The sequence below is a fragment of the Lactuca serriola genome, chromosome 7, assembly GCF_051521515.1.
Source record: "Lactuca serriola cultivar US96UC23 chromosome 7, Lser_US96UC23_V15, whole genome shotgun sequence".
Classification (NCBI taxonomy): Eukaryota; Viridiplantae; Streptophyta; class Magnoliopsida; order Asterales; family Asteraceae; genus Lactuca; species Lactuca serriola.
In genome coordinates this window covers 83321647-83346873 of record NC_136414.1, presented here as the reverse complement: position 1 = coordinate 83346873, position 25227 = coordinate 83321647, and the positions used below count along the sequence as shown (strand labels likewise).

Below are 25227 nucleotides of genomic sequence, written 5' to 3'. Positions count from 1 at the left end.
AATTCAAGCAATCAAAGTATCAAATATTAACATGCTAGGTAGAGATAATCAAACACAAGATCATAACCAACAATTAAAATCCATAATTTAATAAACTAAACCATAGAGTTAAGGCTTCATCTAGCTAAACAGAAGCTACTAGATTCAGTTAGTCATAGTTGAAAACATGAACAAAATCTCAACAATGAAAGACATGATTAAAGTGTACCAAACTAATGTAATAAATATAGTCTTTAATCTCTTGATATTCCAATAAATCTCCTTACTAGAATGCTTAATGTCGGTTTCTCTGAACTATTCTTCTCCATAAATCTCTCTGAAATTCTTCTCAGCCCCCTAAAACCATGGAAGTGAATGAGTATTTATATTTTTGTGAATTTTCGCACTTCATGACATGAATAAGGATTTCACGTCGTGAATTTGAGGCAAATCCTTATCTGGCAAGGACTCTGACTTCCCGTGTACTTATCTTCTAAAACACTCACGTCGCGTCGTGAATGTGATGGCCACGTCGTGATTTGGGTTTTCCGCTGGGATTTTTCTTCTTTTAAGCTTTCATCCTCCAAATTTCCAGTTCTTGTCCATTTTGGTCCTCAATCTTCAAGAGTGTTCATTTTGGCTGCAAAATACAACTTAATCTCATAAGCATCATATATCTTTGTATTTAACCAAAATATTAATAAAAATGTATTAAAATATTGCCTAAAATGTGTATAATATGGCAATATCAAATACACTACACTTATCATTTGTTTGCCCTCAAGAAAAACTAACTTGTTTTTAAGTCAAACTTCCATCAACAATGTCACATAAGACAGTCTATTTTAAACTCATCCATTATACCAAGACCTCAAAGCATATATTTGTGTCTAATATCGTAACAACTTCCCAATCCTAAATACTCACAATCCTTATGAACCTTCACCCCTTAGTTTATACGACACTCATTTCTGCAACCCTCCGAATCCATCATCAGAAATCTTTCTTAACCTTAAGGTATTTGTGGTTAAGCTACCCAAACATACACAATCTAGAAAAATTACAACTTTTAATACCACACTGGAGCTCTTGGAATTCTTCACTTCTTTGAATAATTTATCTTTGATTTCATTGAATTTACCACCTTTTTGTTTTATTTAGGTATCTTTAACTTTTTGATTCTTTAGAATTTCGATCTTTTGATCTTTATACTTGATAGCTCCAAAATTCTTACAACTTTTTGGTAATTTCTTTCTCCCTCTCTTATATATATATATATATATATATATATATATATATATATATATATATATATATATATATATATATATATATATATATATAACTCACTTTTTTTTGCTCATATCCTACATGCTTAAGCAAAGGAGCTTAACTTCGACCTTAATTGGTTAGAGGTACTAGTCTAAGTGCAATGACTACATAAAGCTCTCCTGGATAGATTTCAAGTACAGAGTGCAAAACTTTTTATGCCATATAAACTACCATATCACCTTTCATATCTCATGGCTTTTCACTAGGACTTGGGAAGCCACAAATATACTATAACATATGTTGGCTCAATTAAACATTTGAGCTCACATTACATCTTCCCAGATAACACTAGAAACTTAATTTTTAAACTATTACTAGATTCAAATTTTACATTATCATTTCAAATCTATTTCTAAATTTTAAAATTAAAATTTTTCTAGCAATCCACTTTTTCGACCCCCTACCCCACATTTATTACATACAATGCCCTCATTGTATGCACAAAATAATTTAAAAACGAGAAACGAGAGAAAAAGGAACAGACTCCCTTGGAGTGGTAGTGGCGAGATCCGTTATGAATGCGTGTGGAAAAATTGAACATCTTGAATATGTGATTGGAACTTGGATCTTCTGAGATACATAATTGTGCCGAAAAATGTGAATAAAAGCTTGAATCTTCAACAAATGTGGTGCATAAGATCTACAAAACATAGTATCTCAATGTAGGAAAGTATACACCACATTGGGAAGTTGGAAGAGTAAAAATAAAAATGCTATTTGTTCTAGCCACGACATGGTAATGTAATTTACGTTGTGTTGTCGATGTAAAGCGAAATCTAAATTGCGATGGCTTCAAAGTCAGGACGTGGAAAGAAGGGCCACGTCGTGAAAACTAGGAGTTCCAGAAAACTTGTTTTTGCAAGACTTATTCCATTGCAAGTGATATTAATTTTGACCCACTTAATGAATTAAGACTCTTCTAATATTTCCAGACAGTCTCTTCCTCTAATCTCCTTGCTCTTATTAAATTGACCCCACACTTATTAAAAATTGTGGGTTTCGACTCATAACTTCGAATGACACGACTTTTCTCGTACACTCTAATCTCTATTCTCACAATTTCCACTCACGATAGCTTACCAAATCTGCAACATAGCAAATAAATTGTGGAAAGAAGAAAAACATCCATCAGACCATCATATAGTTGGTTATAAGTTTTAAACAAACCAAATTAAAAGTTAAAAACTAAAACAAAACACACTAAAAAAATAAAAACTTAATAAATGATAGAATTAATAATCTCCTTGCCTTGTCTACATATACTCCCAAGTTGGTATGTACGGGTAATGAGGAGGCATTGTTGGCGGTCGCTCCACATTAAGATATGTAAATAAGACATCAATAGCTTGATTGTGGTAATTGACACCCTCATGGAGATTGTCCAAATAAGTACCAACCCGACTTTGGAATGGGTTAGTTAGTACCCCACCCTCAAATGGTTGAGGTGGTTGTTTTTGTTGGCCCCTTCCCCCACGAGCTCTAACATTTCGCCTTCCCCTTTGTCTTGGTTGTTCCTCTTGGTTACCAATTGGTTGCTCATCATATTCCGGGGGTATGACATATCCCCCACCAGTGTTCACCACCACTCGTATAACACAAAAGAATCGAGTCGTCAAATCATTATCCTGAAAACGTGTAGGATTATGAATATAGTTGGGACTTAAAATCCCATAAGACCGAGCTAGGTGGGTGACCAAATGTCCACCCATAAAGGGACTACCAGGCCGAGAACTTGCCGTCTTCTTCCCAAAAATCTTGCAAGCATGTTGTTGGATAAGGTGTCTAAGTCCATAACTTATTTGGTACATACTTGACCCGACCCGGCATGGTCCATTTGGGTTGCATTTCATCCGAACTATTTATGGATAATTTTATGAGAGTTATACACATATGTTTATTAATATATTATAAGTTATAATATATTAATATGAAGTCATGTTATTTAATTAGTCTTAAATTAATTATGAATTAATTTAGAGATTAAAAGGAAGACTAATTAGATTGTGGGCTATTGGTTTTATATAGTGTGGGCTAACACTCATTTGTTAATGGGCTAGGCTTATATGGAAGTCCATGGATGATCCATGGAGCTTTTAAACCATGGATCCTTGGAAAAGGAAAGGTCATGGGTTATTAGGGTTTCACCCTAACCATGTACACTATATAAGCATGCTTATGGTGCATGAAATGGCGACTAGTGTGACTAGTGTGTGTGTTTTGTGTGTGACCGATTTTATGTGTGTGTATACACTCTCTCAAAGTTTTCCAAGAGTTTGTGGTGATTTGTGATTCCATTTCAGGCATTCACACTATTGGTGCTTGGCCCTCAAACTCCTTAGGAATTGAACTCATCATCAAAAGGTATGTAATCTCATCTAATTCTTTTATGTTTAAAAGTACCCCATGCCATGTTAGATAGGTTATGAACCTTGGAAAATTATTATTTTGCATGTATTTAGACAAACATAGATCCAAGGTTTATTAGGGTTGCATGCACACTTAGGAAGTGTTAGATTCCTCAAAACCCAACAGTGGTATCAGAGCCTAGGCTTGCTTGTTTGAATACTTGATGCGAATCGCTGAAAATCAAAGATTTTATGCTGTTTGCACAGCTGACTCGCCGAGTCCAAGGCAAAACTCATACAACTCGGCGAGTTGGTTCATGCACTCGACGAGTTGGACCCCCAGACAGCATATCTTCGAGTTTTGGTGCTGGAATTGGTCTAGAATCATTACCTTAAACTGTTTTGGACTCATAAAACCTGTTTTTGATGTGGTAATGATGATGGTGGACCAATTTCAAAGTTATAATCAAAATTCCATGATTTTATGTGTTCATATAATTCTTGAAATTTTGATGATCATGTTCATGTTCTTATGAATTTAGAAGATGATAGGAATTATTTGCTGAATTGTTTAGAATTAATTCTTGATCATTTATGTGTTTTAATGGAGTCCATAATTTGTCCTCAAGTTATGGATATCCAAAGGTCACTTTTATTTAACACACACTAAAAACACATAAGTTACATGAAAATGAAGAGTCTTCATTTTTATGAACCTTTAATTCATAAGTTATGAAATGAAAAGTGTTGGATGGTTACAAAAGATGAAGAGTCTTGTCCTTAAGTTATGGAGGTTCAAGAGTCACTTCATTAATAAATATATAAATAAAGTGTAACCTTAATTAATTCCATAAGTTATAAAATAAAGAAAAGTAATTCTTTTATTAGTTTAAAGTCTTCCATAACTTGTCCTCAAGTTATGGAACTTGAAGAGTTTTTGGATTAAAACTACTTTAAACACATAAAACATGGAATTAATTAGTTTTGAATAGTTTCAAAACTTGCCCTCAAGTTTTGGAATTTGTAAAGTTTCACACACTTTAATAAACTTTAATTCCACATCCTAGAGTTTTAAAAGTTAAAATTCTACCCTTATACTATTATAAGATTAATGGTTAATTATTATATATATGTATAAGAACAAGTCGTTTTACCGTTAGTAGGCCTCATTCACGAAGCCGGTCTATAAGGTGGGTATAAGGTTGTTGCCTATAAAATGGGGACTTAATGGGTGTCCACTCTCACCCACCGCTTGCTTGACTGGTGGAGGGTCGTTAGCCGAACGGGTAGGACAATGACTTTAAATTCTCATTAAAAGTATAATGATTATTATTTTTTTATTTAATTCTCAATCTTAGTTACTTTAGGAAAAATGTGAATTTGGTGCTAGCCCATGGAATTCACACTTTATACCTTACCAAGTCGTTGGTGGAGCGTGTGTGGTTAACCGGCACACTAACTTGGACTAGTAAGGATCACGAAGGGTGACTTAATGTTTGTCATAGATCAATGGAGCGTGTGTGGTTAACCGGCACATTGATTAGGTGATAATATTAAGGGTACCAAGTGAATTGGTATGGTTATTCACACCTTGTTTTGTGATCCTCGGCATCCCAGTCACAAAATTTGAGAGGGCACACTCGAGATTGAAACATGCCATTGAAAAGTTCAATGAATCTCAAAAGATCTAGGAATTTCAAATCCAATTAAAACCTAATAAATTATTTCGTTTTTCATGGTGGAAATTGGTGAATCGTCATTCGCCTATCTTCAAATATTTTATAGCTTGGATTACGGCATCCCTCTTCCAAATTATAAAATATTGTGTTGGGTCCTAGCCTTAATATTTCATATTGGGTGTTATATTAAGGACTTTGAATTAACTAACTTGATTTTCTCCCATTATAGATGTCTGGTTCAGACAACTATGATCTTCCCAAATCTCTTGAAGATGGTGTCCCTCCACATCATGCTTCACTTCCTCCACCTCCTCCAATTATTCTCCCTCACCCACAAGTTCTTGAAAAGTTTAAAGTCACTCAATACCTATTGGCAAGCATAGTCTATGTGTGCTCACATCTTGGAGATAAAGTCACATATTGACAAGCCGGGAGAGTTGGGTGTCAAAGTCCCGTGAAAGTTGGATGTTGAATCACTTTCTTAGTAACACAGTGAGTCTCTTTGGGACTACTATGAGACGGACTATGACATGACCCTTAATGATCTTATCTATTTGCTTGGTGTTGTGGAACCAACAATGATTTGGAACACCAGTAAAGCAAATTTGATTAAAAGAACAACTTCCCAAGTCTTAAATGGACATTGAAAATGGTAGCATTGGATATCTAGAAAAGCATTTCTCTTCCCAATGGAAAGGGATCGGCCATAGTCAACTCGGTTGACCAAATGGTAAAGAGAAAGGCTAAGTCTAAGATAGTCTCATGTGCCATTACCAAAGGGTCCTAGTTGGTTGCGAAGCTGCCCTATTCACCTGAAAGGTCATAAGGTTGATCAAGTCAAGAGGTTTGACTCTACTTCGGGTAAAGTCCACTGTCTAACTCTATTAAGTTCCTATTTGGAGATTCTTATTACATAATGTGAATGGGTCACATGCTGATGTTTTTAAGAATCAAAGAAAAGATAGGAAGCTTTAAATAAGTATATGTTGATTTTGATTGCGAAGGTGGGTTTCGATCGCATGGTTCGGCAATCAAAATTTTGAGCTGTTGCTTGAGAGTTATAATATATTGCTTATGAATAGATAACAACAAGGTTTTCATGTGGATTGTAAGGATAAGTTTTTCCGCAAAGCTTTAAAATAAAAGAAAAAAAAGGGTTTTAATTTTATTTATTTAAAAAAAATATCCTTACAATGGCATCTGTGGAAAATTGTTGCTTATATGTTTCCAGTAATAGCAATATTGGAAAGTGGATTTAATTCTTTCATTTGTGGTAGTGTCTGAATTTACCAAATGAAGAAAGTTTTTCATCACCCAAGTTTCAATTGGATAGAAACTTGGAATCATACAAGTTGTATTGTATGATGAATGAGAATTTTCATCTTTGAAAATTAAGACTAATTCTTTGATCACATGTATATGTGAGTCAATTGAAGGACTAAGGAATTAGGTACACTGGGTGTGCGCTGGTCAAGGTCCACCACAAAGATTGATTTGTCATGATTTACTAAAGATTAGTAAATATGATTATACTTATGAGGTTAAGTATGATTCTGTAACATTGGAAAGGTTACAATGTATGACAAAACAAATGAGAAGAATCAAATTAGGCAGAAAGATAAAAGTTTCTCAAATCTGAAAGGATGGGAGAGTACTTTAGTATCGTATTTCATGATCATCATAATGATTATGAAACCATATCACAAATTCATACTCTAAGGACGTCTTAGTGCATTGTTATGGCTAAGAAGAGAGGTCATGAATTGTTGGATTGGTTAAGATCGAGAAGATGAGTCATACTTCGTTCCAAAACAGTTCTTAGAGTCATACTCCAAGATTCACGAAGGCTACATGCACGATAAACACCACCTAATCAGAATTCAAGGGTCTAGTTGTATGTTGGGTGGGTAGTCTGTTCTTCCAAATTGACCTTGGAAAAGAACTCAATGGACAATTCACGATAAACAGGCTCTTGGATTGAAAACAAATTCCGCCACCCGTTACATGGAAATGTAAAGCCTTCCGCATGTAACCATGCCCAATCTACCAATGGTACCAATTTAAATTATCAATTGTACAACCATCCTAACCTGTTCGCATAATTATTGAGCATTGTTAGTGAAATATTTTGCAGAAATTAATAAAGTGGATGGATACTTGGTAAATCGATGTGTTCATGCTCCTCCGGAATCGCACGCCTATGCCCCATAGTACTTGAAAAATGAATAGAAAGAAAAACCAAAAAAACCACCAAACAATTAATTCATTAATAGAAAAATGAAAATTGAGTGCCTAGTTTTCACGTCGTGGTCACGAAGACCACGTCATGAAGTCGATTCGTGTGAATTTCAGTCGGTCATTCCTAGGTCAAAACGAACTGAAATTTATGTTTTGCGTTTGTGTAATCTGCTATTCTATGACTTCTTAACACACATGCAACCGAAAATTACTGACTAATCGACTCAATTTTGACATTGAAGCTTAATGAGCAAACCCTAAGTCAAAATGCCTAAAATTAAAAGAAATTAATCCAACTAAAGAATGGAGATCTTTCCAAAATAGGAGATTAAGCACGGAATCAAGAAAAAGTTGAAGAAATCTGATGCAAAATCGAAGTGTGGGGCTGCTACTACGTGTGTGCGAGAATGGGAGTTTGAAAGTGATAGGGAAAAGTGAAGTCATCCAAGTTTAACTGGTCCCCACCCTCTGGTGAATACTTAATCCACGTCGTGAAGGTGAAACTTCACGTCGTGAGTTTTAAAACGTTTGAACAACTATCGGGAAAAATTTCTTGACCACGACGTGGGGGCTAATCCCACGTCGTGATGTCGAGGATTTTTTTTCTTTTGACAAAATTTCATTTTTTTTCTTTTCTCTAAAATTTCACCATTCTAAAAATTTCAACCCCACACTTGAATTATACTTTTTTCTAAAAAAAAAATAAGATGACTATGATAATTAATAATCCTAAAACTCAACTAGAAATGCAAAAATAAAAAATATTTAAAAACGAAAAGAAAAACGCCAACCGAGCTTGGGTTGCCTCCCAAGAAGTGCTTCTTTTTATAGGAGTCATGAGCCGGACTCCGTGCAGCCTCACGTTTAATCGTTCGGAGTTTCAATCACCAATTGTATCTTCTGTTCCCTCCATCTTTTCTTGTATGCTTACACTCTCCTTAATTAAGCCTTATTTCCTTCTTCAATTTTGAATCAGCTTCTTTAAGCTTTCGTTTAACTCCCTTATTCACAATAAGTTTAGTTCCTTCTCTTTTTTCGCCTTGTTGCTCCATATCTCCAACATTCTCTGTGTCAAAAGTTGGTGGTTTCAAGACTTGGGTAACCTCATCTTTTTCAGCAATTGATACCAAACTTTCTTTACTGTCCTTACTAACTAACGAACTTGGAGGTTTGTAAGCAAAGACTTCAAAAAACCTTGGAATTGATGCTCTAGGCTTTGTACACTTTACTTCATTAATTGCATGAATCTTTTTTCCATTAACTTCTCCAACTCTTCAAGCTTGTTTTCTTCATCTATATTAAATACTTCATTTTAAGCATAGTCATTCTTGAATCTGTCTTCCATTCCAAAAGTCATTTCTTCATCTCCTACTCGCAATGTGATTTTTGACTCGCGAATCTCTACCAAGGCTCGTGCGGTATTGAGCAAAGGAGGCCCAAGAATAATTGGGACATTTTTATCTTCCTTCATGTCAAGTACTACAAAGTCAATTGGAAAAATAAAATTTCCAATTTTTACGAAAATGTCCTCAACTATGCCTCGAGGATGAGTCACTGAATGGTTGACCATATGAATTGTCATTTGAGTAGCCGTCCAATATGGAAGATTGAGCTCTTGATAGAACGAATAAGGCATTAAATTTATGCTTGCTCCAGAATCGGCTAAAGCGTATGTTTTCATGTTATTTCCAAACTCACATGGAAGTGTAAAGCGTCCACGATGTCCCATATTCTTTGGTATTTCTCCCATAATTACCATGGAACTTTACTCACTAAGGACAACTTTGGAAGTCTTCTCTAGTTGTTGGCAAGTGTCGAGTAAGTCTTGAAGAAACTTTGCATATTCGGGCACTTGTGCCATGGATTCAACAAAATGAGTGTTAATAGGAATACCCTTAACTTGCTTCATTAATTTCATATGTACTTGCTCCAGTGGATGGACACCTGCTCGAGAAGGAAACGATAGCGTAGAACAAAAAGATTGAGTGCAAAAATTATTTTTATTTTCAGTCTGTGCCCACGTCGTAGAGATTGAATCTCTACGTCGTGGTGTCGAGGATTCAACAAAAATTTGATCTTCAACTTTTGACATCTTTTTCTATGGTTCGGGCTGATTTGGCTCTTCTTCTAGGGCTCCTAGGAACTCATAAATAGTATCTTCTTCAATGTCGATGGCCATGACATGCGGTTGTGGCTTTTATCGGGAATTTGTGGAGATAATCGTGCATTAACCAATGTATAATTGACCAATTTGAGCTTCAATGTTTTGGATTGATGCTTGATGATTTCTAAGTAAAGCTTGGTGATCTCTCGTTAGAACTTGTTGGTCTCTTATTGCCGCACCAGTTTCATCATGACGTTTTTCCGAAGCCTCCATGAATCAAGTAAGCATGGAATCAAAATCAACTTTCTTTTCAGGTTGTGGTTTCTCCTTTTGGTAAAAGCCTCGGTCCGTTTGTCAAAATTTCCGGTCTTTTTTATTTTTGTATTCATCTTATAGCAACCATTTTTTCTTCGGCTTCCTCCAGTCTTCATTATATCGGTCTCTACTTGAATAGAAGACTTGAGCCTTCCTATTCCATTTATCATCAAGATGGCAATCTTTTGTCAAATGTGGACCATTGCATTTTTCACAACCCACACATATAGCATGTATGGATTGATCCATCTTTGTCGGTCTTCGGTCCATATTATTTAGCATAGCCAAAACAGCTTCCATGTCTTCCGAAGTGCCACTCCTCTTTTGCTCCATCATTTCGAGGATTGTGATACTCACACGAATGCTTAGAAGATTCTTCAATTAACTCCTCAATTTCACCCAGATTTTTCTTAGTTAAAGGTCCTCGTGAATCAAGGAGTTGCCTCGTCATGACATTCACCCCATCGTAGAAGATCAAAACTTTTTTTACTCGTTTAAATCATTTTGGGGACAATTTATGATATATCCTTTGTATCTCTCCCAAGCTTCGTATAAGGACTCCCCCACATGTTGCTCAAAGTTTTATATGGGCTTCCTGAGTTTAGAAATTTTAGATGGCGGGAAAACTTGTTGGAGGAATTCTTCACGTATCTATGACCAAGTGGTGATTGTCCCTGGTGCAAGTGACTTCAACCAGTCTTTAGCTACTACCTTAAAAGTAACTGAAAGCATTCGTAACAAGACAGTCTCTCAAGGAACATTTTGAATGTTAAAATAGTCACCTATGTCATTAACTTCGTCGAGGTGCTTGTAGGCATATTCATGGTCTTTTTTGGAAAATGGGATATCCTTTAGTGCGGTAAGGATATGTCCCTTAAGCTCGAAGGTAGCGGTAGCAGGAATTGTGGGTTGCACAAGTTCAGGACCAATGTCCTCTTTTATTCTTTTCTTGTAGGCTTCCATTGTCATGTCAACAATGTCTATCATCTTGTCTTCTTGCTTGCTTTTGGGTTCATTACTTTCGTCTGTTTCATAACTAACCTCCTTTGGATTGTTCTTAGGGCCTTCTAAAGTGCACTTCTCCTTCAGAGGGCTTCTCTATTCTCCTACTCGCTTTTCTTCTTACCAAAAACCGATTTAAGATCTTTGAATGATGATTTCTTTGGTGTGTTTGTTTCTCCTACATTCTTGTCTGTATATTTTCGAAGGGTTGACTTTGGATCTTCAAGCGGTGGTATCAAAGGTGTAGTGGATCCATGGGTCATGTACTACTGCAACTAAAAAAATGTAAAAACGAAAAAAAGGTAATTAAAAACTCCTACTGAACGTTCACCACGATGTGGTAATGTTACCACCTCATGTTGAAGCAGAAAAACTAAACAGAAAGCAAAAATGAAAGAAAACACGAAATAACTGAGTTCACGTCGTGAGCTTTAATAGTTCAAGTCGTGACTTGTCACACCCCCGAACCGTGGGAACAAACGGCGGAAACGTCCGGGGGCGGATGATATCATGCGTAGTATCACAACATTTGTATCATACCAAGCAAAGTAAACTCAACCATTACATTATAAAATGATTATTTACATATGTTTGAAATCATAGTTTGTACATAACAGTATATAACAATAGTAAAAGATGTGACTCCAAAATGCTCCGTGTTCTCCAAAAGTTGGCAAGAGTGCCTGTCTAAGGACATCCTGAGAATACAAGCGAGTTTGAAAACGTATCAACATAAAGCTGGTGAGTTCATAAGCATGTTTTTGTAATGAGAACTAGTCACTGAATTTGTATAAATGATTCATTTTCATTATAAGTAAAATATGGTGTGTATCTAAAACCCTGGCTACCACTAGTATGTAAAGTGTATTCCATTTCAAAACCCTGGCTACCGCCAGTATGTAAAGTATGTTCTGTTTGTCTAGGAAAATCCCTTATTTTCCCTAGTATGTGTGTGTTTGTTGCTTTAATGGTTCAGAAATTGTCTGACATAAGTATCACACTTATGTTTGTAAAGCAATTTTTCAGGTGATGTATATTATTACGTAAAAAGTGTCATGCTATTGGCGAGTTTTATGACCATATTTAAACTTGATACGACAAGAAACGGACATTGGTATCCTTTATGACATTTGTCACTCGTAGACTTGTCAGTCCGACTGTAGCTAGCAGCCAGGTGCGGGATAGTCAGTCTCGTATAGATCTATACATAAAATCCATGCTTTCCCTCAAGGAAATTCTGGTTCATAAGGGTAGTCCTCCACTTAGGTTAAGTTGTAAGCGCCCAAGGACATGTCTCCCAATTAAGTGAACGACTTTACGAGTAAATATATATATGTGTATTGCCCTTTCGTATGAAAATCAGAGGTATGTATTGTAGAGTAAAAATAATTATACTAAAATAATTATTTACTGTTGTACTCTTGTAGTAACGTAGGCTGTAACCTAATTCTGTCATAGTTTATGTATTCAACCATGTATGTGGTTTGTATCTGTAAAACTGGTAATGAAATCCCTAAACTGTACCTATTATAGTTTGACTGTAATGTTATGTTCATGAAGTGTTCGGAAGACTACGCAATTAATTTTAGAAAATGTCCCTTATGCTCTGCATGGTACAAAAGGAATTAAACATCTAAATACTCTATGAACACCGTTGATTTGAATAATTGCATAAGTTTGACTTGTTGAAAACTATTGTGTTTAGCTTGTATCCCCCCATGAAAACATTTAAAAACCGTAAAAGCATAGGGGTATGAACTCACAGTTTAACATAGGATCCGAATGTATGATTGGTATGAGTGCTGAGTGTCAACTGACGTTTCGTATGCAAGTGGATCCTATTAACATATAGTAACACATATATGTATTAGATTAAGGTATTCCATGACTAAACATGACGGGAAACCACCCTAAGGACCCAGAAATGGTTGAACTTAGTGTCGGAGCTATAAATGATCAAACGAGGGAGGTATGAGGCCATAAGAGTGTGTGTGCGGCCAAGTGTGTGTGCTGCCACACACTCACTATGAAGTGTGCCAAAAACGGGTTTCCAAGCCTTAGGAGTGTTTTAGGGAAGGTGTGTCACACCCCAAAACTGGATCGGCGGAAACGTTTTGGGGTGGATGACGTCATGTCAAGTATCACAACACATGCATTATAGTAATCAAAGTACAACAAAACATTGCATTAATAGTAGTAGTTTTACATGGTTACATTAATACATCAAAGTAATACAAGTAATAGAATAAATACAGCGCGGTACTAAGCTATCTTCATCAACAGCTCCGGGGATGTACCTGTCTAATGCTAACCTGAGAATACAAGTTATTTGAAAAAGCGAGTATCAACATTTTTGCAAATGCTGGTGAGTTCATAAGCATTTAGTGACGTTTTATTCAAATAACTTTATAAAGTAGTAGTTTAAGTGTTTACAGTGTATTAGAGTTCTTTCCAGAAAATCCTATATTTTCTTTAATCAAAGCAGCCTTCTACCAAGACTAGTCAGTGTTATGTGGTAAAAAGCGGTTTTCCCTTAATTGCTATCATTATCAAAATACTGAATTTGATTATTAAAGAAAGCAAGAGACAATAGGGAAATAACATATGCCTCAGCAGTGAGGACTGCTGACTAAGGCAAAGGAATCATAGACTCCAGGAGAGTATCGAACGAACGACACGCCTGGTTCAGTCTAACAAATAGAGACACAGACCCCAGAAGGTACCAAATGAAAGGTACAGCTGGTAAGGTCCAAAACAGTGGATACAGACCGCAGACAATATCAAATGAAAGATACGTCTAGCCAGGTCTAAAATAGTGAACACAGTGAATACAGACCGCAGACAATATCAAATGAAAGATATGTCTAGCAAGGTCTAAAACAGTGAATACAGTGAATACAGTGGACACAGACCCCAGACAGCATCAAATGAGAGATACGTCTTGTAAGGTCAAAACAGTGTGACTCTAAAATTGAATTACCAGCATACAGTGTAAATTGCTAGCGAAATACCGTTACCTTAAGGCCATGAATTATAAGGCAACCTAGGATACTCGTAACCATACTGACTAGAGTTCCAGACGCCCTACAAGCGTCTATAAGATGTGACATTTGTCACCCGTTGGCTTGGTAGGCCGGGACTGTAGCTAGCAGTCTGGGTGCGGGGTTGTCAATCCCGTATAGATCTATACACACAATGTCCGCTCTCCCTACAGGAGACTCAGGTTACCAACTAGACTACGGAGAAGGCCGTGTCCTGAAGATGCATCCCAAATAGTGGGTAGAGACTTCCAACTAGTGGGTTTCGAATGTAAGTGCTGAACTAGAGGTAGAGACTCTTAACTGAATTGACTGAAGTAAACCCGTATGTCTATGCTTGTGTACATAATATATAAGTAATGAATCAAACGACCTTCGGATGGACATCCGATCCCACCAGACCACATCTCAACGAAGAAAAGGAAATAGGGCGGACAAGCCTTCCTAAGTCCTTTAATCATTATTTATATGCATCTATACAAGCACAGACATACATCTAACTACGACTGAGTGCGTATCAAGTAGAAGTGGTTCTTGTGAAGTAGGAGTGTCTAATATGTGAAGTAGGAGCGGTCGCAAGTGAAGTAGGAGTGTCGAACAAGTGAAGTAAAAGCGGTCGCAAGTGAAGTAGGAGTGTCGAACAAGTATAAGCGTATCACGAAGTAGAGACGACTATAAGTGAAGTAAGAGCGTCTATCGGTATAAGCGACTACAAGTATAAGTGAAAACGTTACTAAGTAGGAGTATAAAATAAGTATAAGCGAAGCAACAGTATCTAATAAGTAAAAGTATACGTCGTGAAAGAGAAACTTTGATGAAAAACCTTTATATCTGGAGAAAATCACAATTTGTATCCTTTTGTAAAAAAAACATGTTTGAAAACCTTTGGAAATCTTTCATAAATCAGTTTAGAATGAATTTATACAAAACAGTATAAGTAAGAGTTTTGAAATGAATGAAAGCCTTTTAGAAAACCATTATAGTGTCCTACTCAGTAAAACAATGTATAGTGTCGTAAAATCTTGTGCATGCGGGTTATCAATCACATGTGATTGATGTGATAACTGGCATGTTTCACTTGTATTCCCCCCCCCCCTATAAAACATGTAAAAACATTTAAAAGGTTCCTTCAGGGGTATGAACTCACCTGGTGTAAGTAGGTCCGACGAAGGTGCCGTTTGGGCGTTCGGTGTCACGCAAGGACTCGAACACACACAATGACCTATTTAACATATGATAACATATGTTCACATACAATTAGTATATTTAATACTAATTAAACAAGTATACGCACTCAAAGGAGCGTAAAACACTTTGGATAAGTGTTTGGGTGTCCCGGGTAGCGTCTAAAGGTGTGTATGGCTAAGGGATGGAGTTTAGTCTCCGAGAGTAAACCCTTAACACTTAGTTTATGGCCCAGGGACTACTCACCATGAGTTTACGGCTGTAAACTCATGGTGAGGGTATCTAGTGTGTTTTAAGGCTTCTACTTGTTCATGGAATTATTCTAGGTCCAATTCCAAAAGGCATGAGTGGGTTTAGGGTCTTTAAGGGCACTATAATGGAGTTTACGGCCTAGGGACAACTCCTAAGGGAGTTTATGGCCGTAAACTCTCATCCCTTGAGTTTTGTGAAGTTTCAAGCCCTTATATCACTTCTAGTAATTTATTCAAGTCTATAGGGGTGTTTGGGGTTCCAAAAGGGGTCTCCTTTAAAGTTTATGGTCCAAATGACCAACCCTTGAGAGTTTACGGCCGTAAGCTCTATGGCTTGGCCGTGAACTCTCATACACCCACCAATCTTTGAGTTTAAGCCCTTAAATCCTTCCTAGCATTTTATAGAAATAGTCTAAGGTCATTTGGGGGGCAAAAACCGCACTTTGGGCATGTTTTGGGGTGTTTACGGCCTTGGTATAAACCTGGGGCGTAAACTCCTTTTTCCCTTTCATTTTGATGTGTTTAATTGATCCAAACCCCAAATATTAAGTCCCTAAATTATGTATGAAGCCTAAGGGTGTTTTAGGAGTGTGTTTGGGGCTTTTTGACATGGTTTTGAGGGGTTTACGGCCTAAGCATGTGCTTGGGCCGTAAACTCTCTTTTATGCCCTAAATCATTGTGATTTAATGTTTAAACACTCCTAGGCAATTCCCTTGATTTATTCCCAAGCCATTAGGGACATTCTTGAGTCATTTTGGCCATCTTTTGGGGGTTTACGACCTAAGGAGGCACTTAGGACGTAAACTCCTTTTTCATGTCTCAATCTTGTGATTTTTAGGCTAAAAAGACAATAATGTACGCATAGAACAAGTTAGGGTTGATAGTCTTACGTTTAGGAGTCGGAAATCGCGGTTTTTGAGTCGAAAACGAGCCTAGAGAGAGAGTATAGAGAGGGCGGAAAAGCTCCAAATGGAGTTTACTCCCCTTTATATATGGGCGGGAGTTGGAGCTCAGTGAAATTCTACCCAATACTGCCGTTAAACGGGTTTTGGTCGCACTCGATTTAGTGGTCGTAACAATAAAACTTAACATTTTCCAAATAAATGGAAATGGGTGTTATGTGTTTTTATTTCTTTTTATCACGACTTAACGGCATATTACATGTAAACAAATGGAATGTTTATTAAATTTGACGACCTCTAATTAACGGAACTTTATAAACTAGAATATTCCGTTAACGATAACGGGGAAATGTAATGGAACAACTTGGGTTGTCACAAGGTGTTTTGACCATTGCTTAGCCGGAATGGAAGTTTGTTGCTATTGTGGACCCTTAAAGGGTGTGTGCGGTTACACCTGTGTGTGCGGCCGTACACATGGTGTGTGCGGCCGTACACTCTTCATTTAAGCCCAAAATGTTGATTTTCAGGTGATTCAAGGTTAATATCAAGTCCAAGCTACTATATGAGGGCGAAACTCTCACTTTGGAGAGTCTTTTAGGTTTGTACGGACACCTTATGAAGGTGTGCGGTCGTACACCTTCAAAGGATGGAGAACATGATGAATTAAGGCTTAGATCAAGATGTCCTACAAGTATATCAAGCTAGATGATAGAATACTCATGTTTTTGAAGCCTTTGGAGTGTTGTTGAATGAAGATTATAGAGAGAGAAAGTAGAGTGCAGCCAAGGAGGGAAAAGAGTGAATGAAGGGGGTCTCCCCTATTTATAGAGGTGAGTGTGCAGCTGGAGGGTGGGTGTGCGGCCGCACACCCGTGTGTACGGTTGTACACACCTCCCAAGAGGGTGTATGGTCCGGTTTTGTCCCTATAGGACTTGTTGACTCATTCCTAATCTTATTCCCGGTTGTACTCAAGCTTAGAACACTTAAACGAACCCTTAAACAACATTAAAAGGTAACAAAATCGAGTTTAAAATTGATAGAATTGACCAATCTTTACAGAATAAAATTTTCAGGTTGTCACATCATCCCCTCGTTAGAGGGAATTTCGTCCTGAAATTCGAAAATAGATCAAAAATCATGGATTTGGAAAAAGATGGGGGTACTTCTTTTTCATTGAATCCTCACACTTCCAAGTGAATTCAGGTCCCCGCTTGGCATTCCAGCGAACCTTCACTATTGGGATGCGAATTTGCTTTGTTCGCTTGACCTCCTGGTCCATGATTTCGATTGGTTGTTCCACAAAGTTGAGGTTCTCGTTGATTTCAATCTCATCGAGGGGAATCGTAAGAGTCTCTTCGGATAAGCACTTTTTAAGGTTCGAGACGTGGAAGACAAGATGTATGTTACTAAGTTCTTGAGGTAAAAAGAGTTTGTATGCTATTGGACCGATCCTAGCGAGGATCTCTAACGGTCCTATGTATCTTGGAGTTAGCTTTCCATGCTTTTCGAAGCGTATCATGCCTTTCCAAGGTGAGACCTTCAGCAGAACATGGTCTCCAACCTGGAACTCCAACGATTTTCGTCGTTTATTGGCGTAGCTCTTTTGTCTGTCTCGTGAGGCTTTCAGTCCTTCTCGGATTTGTATGATCTTTTCTGTGGTTTCGCGAATGATTTATGGGCCTGTGAGAGTGATGTCGGGGACTTGTCCCTTGGCTAGCTACATGTCGCCTACCTGAGCCCAGCACAGAGGGGATCTGCACTTACCTCCATATAGGGCTTCAAACGGCGCAACCTTGATACTGGTGTGGTAGCTGTTGTTGTAGGAAAACTCGACCAATGACAAATGGGTGTCCCATGATTTGCTAAAGTAAATGACACATGCTCTCAACATGTCTTCCAAAGTTTGGATGGTTCTCTCACTCTGTCCGTCTGTCTGAGGATGGTAAGTTGTACTCATATCCAACTTAGTTCCAAGAGCTTTCTGCAGCGACTGCCAGAATCTCGAAGTGAACCTGCTATCTCGATCGGAGATAATGGACACAGGCACACCGTGCAGTCGAACTATCTCTTGAATGTAGATTCGTGTGAGTCTTTCCATCTTGAAAGTTTCTTTGATTGGAAGGAAGTGAGTGGATTTTGTCAATCGGTCGACTATTACCCAGATGGTATCGCACCTACTCGGAGATTTGGGTAATTGGGTGATAAAATCCATGGTAATCCTCTCCCACTTCCACTCAGGTATCTCCGGCTGCTGAAGCAAACCTGAGGGCTTCTAATATTCGACCTTCACCTTGGCGCAAGGTAGGCACTTGCCACGAAATCAGCGATCCCTGCTTTCATGTTTGGCCACCAATACAGTTTCTTGAGATCAAGGTACATCTTGTCCGAACCTGGATGAACGGAATATCTGGTCTTGTGAGCATCGTCCATTACAACCTCTCTGTAACCACCGCACTTTGGGGTCCAGATCCGGTCCATGAAATAATAGACTCCGTCTCCCTTGATCTCCAAGTTCTTATCCATTCCTCTCAAGGCTTCATCCGTTACATTCTTTGGTTTTAGGGCTTCTAGCTGAGCCTCTATGATATGTGTGGATAAGTGGGAATGGATAGTAATTGTTAGTGCCTTCACTTTACGACCTGAGTGCTCCTTCCGGCTGAGGGAATCCGCCACCACATTGGCCTTGTCGGGATGGTAGCGTATTTCACACTCATAATCGCTGAGTAGCTCTACCCATCGTCGTTGTCTCATATTCAACTCCTTCTGGTCGAAGATGTGTTGCAGGCTTTTATGGTCAGTGAAAATCGTGCACTTGGTTCTATAAAGGTAATGTCTCCATATCTTCAGAGCGAAGACCACTGCTCCCAACTCTAGGTCGTGAGTTGTATAATTAACTTCGTGTGTTTTCAGCTATCTTGAGGCATAAGCAATAACTTTTCCTAGCTGCATGAGCACACAACCTAAGCCTTGATTGGATGCATCACAGTAGACAACGAAGTCCTCCGTCCCTTCGGGCAGAGACTGGATAGGTGTGCTGCATAGGGCCCGCTTCAATGTTTGGAACGCAGTGTCATGCTTTTCACTCCAACAAAAAGGTATACCTTTCTGAGTCAGAGTGGTTAAGGGTTTGGCAATTATGGATAAATCTGCGATAATAGCCAGCGAGACCCAAGAATTGTCGGATTTCTGTGGGCGTCTTCGGTGCTGGCCAGTTCTCTATCTCCTTGATTTTGGAGGGGTCCATGTGTATGCCTTCCTCTCTTACCACGTGACCCATGAAAGTTACTTTTCGAATCCAAAATTCGCATTTGGAGAATTTCGCGTACAACTTCTCCGTTCTTAAGTTTTACAACACCAATCTCAAGTGCTGTTTGTGATCTTCCTCGCTTCTGGAATATACAAGTATATTATAATGAACACGGTCACGAACTTGTCGAGGAAAGAACGGCACACTCGATTCATCAAATCCATGAATACTGCTGGTGCGTTGGTTAGACCGAAGGGCATTACTACAAACTAGTAGTGACCATACCGAGTCCGAAATGTTGTCTTAGGAACATCATTCTCGTGGACTCATAGGCGATGATACCCTGATCTAAGGTCTATTTTGGAAAAGTAGCTGGCTCCTTGAAGTTGGTCGAAAAGGTCGTCGATTCGAGGAAGAGGATAACCATTTTTGACGGTAAGCTTGTTTAGTTCGCGGTAGTCGGTGCACATCTGAAAAGATCCATCTTTCTTTTTCACAAATAAAACCGGAGCTCCCTAGGGTGAGGAACTCAGTCTGATGAATCCTTTGTTGATCATCTCGTTGAGCTGGCTGGATAGCTCCTGCATTTCTACCAGCGCTAGGCGGTAAGGGGATTTGGCTACAGGGTAGCTCCGGGGATTAAGTCGATGCGAAACTCGACTTGGTGCTCGGGAGGGATTTCTGGAAGCTCTTCAGGAAAAACATTAGGAAAGTTGCAGACTTTAGAGATGCTCTCGAGGTTTTTAACTTCCTGTTTCTCATTTACGACATGAGCTAGGAATGCATGACACTCCTTTCGCATAAATTTTTGGGCTTTGATGCACGAAATGATACTGAGGTTTGAACTGAGTTTATCGCTATAAACCATGAGGGTTTCACTAGAAAGAAGATTGAGACGGATAGCTTTTTCATAGCAAAGGATATCAGCACGATTGGGGCTCAACCAATCCATGCCGATGATGACATCGAAGCTTTTTATGGAAACTGGCATAAGGTCGATGAGAAATGAACAGTCGTTTAAAGTAAGGGTACAACCCATGAATATGTCGTTAGTGCTCTCCTTCTCACCGTTAGCCATCTCGACGGTAAATGTTTCAGTTAGCGGTTGGGGTTTATGTTTGAGAAGATGTTTGAATGCATGGCTAACAAAACTTCTCTCCGCACCAGAATCGAAAAAATGCATGCATAAGAGTTGTCGAGGAGGAACGTACCCGTAACAACGGTAGGGTCAGCAACTGCCTCCTCTTACCCCATCACTAGCACTCTCCCGGTGTTGCCGGTTGTTGATGCTTTGGGGCAGTTTCTTTTATAATGCCCGACTTCCCCACAACCATAACAGGCTTGACCAACACCTTCTCCAGGTGCTTGATTGGTTGGTTGGGCTAGAGTCTTGCAAACTCGAGTTGTGTGCCCCTTTTTGCCACAGCTGGTGCATGATATTACCTGACATTGTCCTTGATGGTGATAGTTGCATTTGTTGCACAGAGGTAGTTTCCCAGCATAATGACTGGGGTTTGTTGGAGTAATGAGGATTGTAGCAGGAGTAGTAGCAGCGTGGACTGCCACAATTTGTTGTTTCTTGGAGGGCTCCTGCGAAGACCGACCCTTTCGTTGCTTCCAGAACTTTCTTTTCTTACCACTTCCCTTAGCTGGTTCCGGAGTGGTTGTCACTTTATCGAGATCAACTCCATGATCTATAAGAGTCTGCGCTAGGCACTTGGCGCTGTCAAAAGTGGTTTACCTGGCAGCCAAGAGATTCCTTTGAGTTGGGGGCGTCAATCCCCAAATGTATCTCTCAATCTTCTTGCTTTCCGGGGTAACCATTCACGTACAAAGAAGTGCTAGGTTTTCAAACCTAGAAGTGTATCGGAACCCTTCATCTTCAGGTTCCAGAGCTTATGCTCCAGTTTCTACATTTCGACCCGTGGGTAGTACTCAGCAAGCATGAGCTCTTTCAATCTCTCCCAACTCATAGCATTTGCTATCGGTAGGGTTAGGGATTTGACCTGACTATTCCACCAGGTTAATGCTCTGTTGGTGAAAGTGCAAGCGACAAATTTCACCTTGTTGGCTTCGGAACAAGAGGAAATTTCGAAGATAGACTCGATCTTTTCGAACCATCGAGTTAGGGAAATAACACCTCCATTGCCATCGAAGGATGTGGGTTTTGTGTTCATGAAGTCCTTACAGGAGCACTCCTTCTAGTGTCCCTGACTTCCTTCATGATTTTGGGGATGAGTACCACTTCCCGGCCCATCAGATCCACCAGGATTAATCTGTGACATCGCGGTAGCCACAGCGGCAGTAACAGCTGCCTGGAACATAGTTGGATCGAACTGAGGAGGTGGAGGAGTTGGATCTGTCAGAGGATTGTTGTTCTTTTTGTTGGGTCTTTTCTTTGGAGGCATCTTGTACTATACCAGGAAGAAGAAAATGATAAGTCCCTTTGACTTTTGGATCAAGAGATATGAAACAATGTATATCGCTATATAGTAGATAAAGTGTTCTACTAAGCGATAAACAAGGAAGGATTACTAACACAAGCAAAATTATTGCTAAAAGGAATGAGTAGCAACACTTAGAAGTGAATCTTTGCAAGGAATCTGACTCTAGTAAAATACTCCTATAGTATTTTGTGTTTTGTTGCACCGATATCTTGTTGTATGGATGCTTGGTAAGTTTTAGGCCTGCTGCAACATCACAGTCACTCCCAAGCACATGTCCGTCATGTCTCGAATAAATATAGTTGATAAGGCTATATTGACCCTATACATGATTACATAACTGCCCAGGTTTAATCGCAATGTCCAACATCCAAATACTTTTGTTTTGTTCTACTCCTGATTACTGTTTCTGGTGCGTAGGTATACTTGTATACTTCTTGTAAAAATACTTATTTGTTAAAAAGTATACTTTTAGTTCAGAGCACTTCTGCCCCTTAGTGTTTATAGTTGTATACCATGTAAGGTTCAGTATATTTAGTTCACTATAAACAATTGCTTCGATACCAATCTGTCACACCCACGAACCGTGGGAACAAACGGCGGAAACGTCCGAGGGCGGATGACGTCATGCGTAGTATCACAATAGTTGTATCATAGCAAGCAAAGTAAACTCAACCATTACATTATAATATGATTATTTACATCTGTTTGAAAACATAGTTTGTACATAATAGTATATAACAAAAGTAAAAGATGTGACTCCAAAATGCTCCGTCTTCTCCAAAAGTTGGCAAGAGTACCTGTTTAAGGTCATCCTAAGAATACAAGCGAGTTTGAAAACGTATCAACATAAAGCTGGTGAGTTCATAAGCATGTTTTTGTAATGAGACCTAGTCACTGAATTTGTATAAATGATTCATTTTCATTATAAGTAAAATATGGTTTGTATCCAAAACCCTGGCTACCACCAGTATGTAAAGTGTATTCCGTTTGAAAACCCTGGCTACCGCCAGTATGTAAAGTATGTTCTGTTTTTCTGGGGAAATCCCTTATTTTCCCTGGTATGTGTGTGTTTGTTGCTTTAATGGTTCAGAAATCGTATGACATAAGTATCGCACTTATGTTTGTAAAGCAATTGTTCAGGTGAGGTGTATTATTACGTAAAAAGTGTCGTGCTATTGGTGAGTTTTTATGACCATACTTAAACTTGATACAACAAGAAACGGACGTCGGTATCCTTTATGACATTTGTCACCGTAGACTTGTCGGTCCGACTGTACCTAGCAGCCAGGTGCGGGATAGTATGTCCCGTATAGATCTATACACAAAAGCCACACTTTCCCTCTAGGAAATTCTGGTTCATAAGGGTAGTCCTCCACTTAGGTTATGTTGTAAGCGCCCAAGGACGTGTCTCCCAATTAAGTTAACGACTTTACGAGTATATATATATATATATATATATATATATATATATATATATATATATATATATATATATATATATATACTGGCCTTTCGTATGAAAATCAAAGGTATGTATTGTAGAGTAAAAATAATTATACTAAAATAATTATTTACTGTTTTACTCTTGTAGTAACATAGGATGTAAACTAATTTTGTCATAGTTTATGTATTCAACCATGTATGTGGTTTGTATCTGTAAAACTGGTAATGAAATCCCCAAACAATACCTATTCTAGTTTGACTGTAATGTTATGTTCATGAAATGTTCGGAAGACTATGCAATTAAATTTAGAAAACGTCCCTTATGTTGTGCATGGTACAAAAGAGATTAAAAATCTATATACACTATGAACACCATTGATTTGAATAATTGCATAAGTTTGACTTGTTGAAAACTATTGTGTTTAGCTTGTATTCCCCCCTGAAAACATTTAAAAACTTTAAAAGCATAGGGGGTATGAACTCACAGTTTAACGTAGGATCCGAATATATGATTGGTATGAGTGCTGAGTGTCAACTGACGTTTCGTATGCAAGTGGATCCTATTAACATATAGTAACACATATATGTATTAGATTAAGGTATTCCATGACTAAACATGACAGGAAAGCACCGTAAGGACTCGGAAATGGTTGAACTTAGTGTCGGAACCATAAATGATTAAACGAGGGAGGTATAAGGCCATAAGAGTGTGTGTGCGGCCAGAGTGTGCGGCCAAGTGTGTGTGCGGCCGCACACTCACTATGAAGTGTGCCAAAAACGGGTTTCCAAGCCTTAGGACTGTTCCAGGGAAGGTGTTTTGACCATTGCTTAGCTGGAATGGAAGTTTGTTGCTATTTTGGAGCTTTAAAGGGTGTGTGCGGCCGTACACATGGTGTGTGCAGCCGTACACTCTTCATTTAAGCCCAAAATGTCGATTTTCAGGTGATTCAAGGTTAATACCAAGTCCAAGCTACTATATGAGGGAGAAACTCTCACTTTGGAGAGTCTTTTAGGTGTGTACGGCCACCTTATGAAGGTGTGCGGTCGTACACCTTCAAAGGATGGAGAACATGATGAATTAAGGCTTAGATCAAGATGTCCTACAAGTATATCAAGCTAGATGATAGAATACTCACGTTTTTTAAGCCTTTGGAGTGTTCTTGAATGAAGATTATAGAGAGAGAAAGTAGAGTGCAGCCAAGGAGGGAAAAGAGTGAATGAAGGGGGTCTCCCCTATTTATAGAGGTGAGTGTGCGGCTGGAAGGGGTGTGCGGCCGCACACCCGTGTTTACAGCCATACACACCTCCCAAGAGGGTGTATGGCCTAGTTTTGTTCCTATACGACTTGTCGACTCATTCCTAATCTCATTCCCGGCTGTACTCAAGCTTAGAACACTTAAACGAACCCGTAAACGGCATTAAAAGGTAACAGAATCGAGTTTAATATTGATAGAATTGACCAATGTTTACAGAATAAAAGTTTCGGGTTGTCACATGACTTCAATAATTCAGAAAAAAAAACTAATGCTAGAAGTTAACTTTTTGTAGGTTTTACCTGCACAAAAGGATCGATTAACTTAAAGCAATTAAATCTAAAACTAGACAGCCGTTCCCTGGCTACGGCGCCAAAAACTTGATGTGCTATAAATTACACACTAGTTTTAAATTGATATCCATACAAACTTAACTAGCTAGAATGCACCTAGGCAGTGTACCTAG

General features: G+C 38.5%; 1 non-coding gene across 1 annotated transcript; it reads left to right on the top strand.

Moving 5' to 3' along the window:
- Positions 1-10488: 10488 nt before the first annotated feature.
- On the top strand, positions 10489-10595 carry LOC145065132 (small nucleolar RNA R71). The gene has a single exon (XR_013688282.1). It is a non-coding gene; the product is annotated as a small nucleolar RNA R71 (small nucleolar RNA).
- The last annotated feature ends 14632 nt before the right edge of the window (positions 10596-25227 follow it).